Here is a 1669-nt window from a genome sequence, read left to right on the forward strand (position 1 = left end):
CGCTCGCGCTCCTGGCCCGCCAGCCCCCGGGGCCCGCAGCCGCCGCGGATCCGGGCCCGCTCGGCCCCTCCCATGGTGAGCCCCCCCGCCCTTTTTCCAGAGCCTTCCACGGCCCCGCCCCCCCGGGCTCCCGTCTTTGTCCGCGGCCCCCTCTTCTCTGGGGTCTCCCAGGTGGCCGCGAAGGGTGGTCCCGCCTGGGGCCGGGTTCCCCCGTGGAACCCCTCGGTGGTACGCGCCGGGCTCTCCCCTTTGTTACGGGTTCGGGCAGGGGCGGCGGGGGTGGGGTACGGGGGCGGGGCGGGCTCAAATTACTGCTGACTCCGCGGCCGGGTCGAAACGCGGGTGGGGGGCTGGCGGGCCGACCGTGGACGGTCGGTGCGCGCGCTTGTTTTTCCATTTGGAAAGTTGGCCTCTCTCCGGACAGGAAATGGGGAGACGAAGGAGGGGTCTGGGGGCCGGCGGCGAGGGGGGCCGTCTTGCCCTCGCGCGCCCAGGTGTTGCGCTCGGGGGCGCTGTGCGCGGGGCCCGTGGCGTGTGCGCCCAGGTGTGGGATGCCCAGACCTTCGACATCAACATCGAGCTGTGCGGGCGCACGAAGCTACCCGGCCTTAAAACATGCACATACTTTTCAAAACCTGAACAAAGCTGCTGTCGGTAAAGCTGCACGTCCCGCTGCTCGCACGCTCGCGCCGAGGTGCGTTTCCCCCGAGGCCGGGCGCAGGCTCGCCGCTCAGCCACCGGCCCCGCGCTGTGCAGGGCCCGGGGCTGTGGCAGCTGCACACGAGCTTCCTCCAGACTCGGAGCACCCCCCGCCCCCCCTAAACATTCCCCGTCCTGCACTGCCTCCCCTCTCACCAGCCGGACCGTCGACGTTTCACAGGCTCTTCTGGACCCTTAACACCCCTCCTCGAAGGCTCCCCCCCTTCCCAGTCCCGGCGAGGCGCCCCCACGCAGTAAAGCGCAGATCAGAGGTCGGGGTGAAGCTAAGTTTCGCAGACACTTGCCCAGATGGGACGTTTCCTTTAGGGTCGCCCTGCGCCTCGCCGGGACCTGCCCCCCTGCTGGTGCAGGTGTTCCCGGCCGAGGCCGGCATCCCGGGTGCTCACTCTCCAGACCCAAACCTCTTTCGGGTCCTGGGGGGTCACCCCGCCCTCCCAGAGACGCTCGCTCTGACGGGCGTCCTCGGGTCTGCCGGGCCGGGTGCTGTCACTGCACCTCCCGAGGCCTGTGCCCGGCAGGGGTGCCGCCAGCCAGGGGCGTGGAGACCCGTTCTCCACCGGAGACACCGGGCAGTGAACACACCCCGCTCTGCACCAGGCCTCTCCCCCAGACGGAGGGCATGCTTGCTCAGGTGTTTCTGCTTCGAGCTCCCTTCCAAAATAAGACGTTCCCTGCCCGGAGACACCTGTGCACTTTGTAGGAAAGTTGGAAACGCCCATTAGCCAAGAGGTGGAAGCAGAGGCGCTGTGTTTTATTCACTTGCTTATCTTGCTGCCTGGGGCCCTCCGTTCCTGGGTTCCTGCTGCGGGTGTTGGGAAGCTGGCGTGTTTGCTTTGAGATGTTTGGTTTGAAGGCGGCTGGGAGAGGACCCTGTGAGGGAGCGCGTGGCTTTGCTGGGTTTTGTGCGCTGAACCGTTCTGGTTTCTGCACACGCTCTCCAGCCGCTGTG

The 1669-nt window shown here is 67.7% G+C and overlaps 1 protein-coding gene across 1 annotated transcript in view; it reads left to right on the forward strand.

Moving 5' to 3' along the window:
• Nucleotides 1-1669, forward strand: part of PTOV1 (prostate tumor overexpressed 1) — a 20956-nt gene that overhangs the window by 13016 nt on the left and 6271 nt on the right. The window lies entirely within an intron of this gene.

Source organism: Myotis lucifugus, unplaced genomic scaffold, assembly GCF_000147115.1.
Source record: "Myotis lucifugus unplaced genomic scaffold, Myoluc2.0 scaffold_1091, whole genome shotgun sequence".
Lineage (NCBI taxonomy): Eukaryota > Metazoa > Chordata > Mammalia > Chiroptera > Vespertilionidae > Myotis > Myotis lucifugus.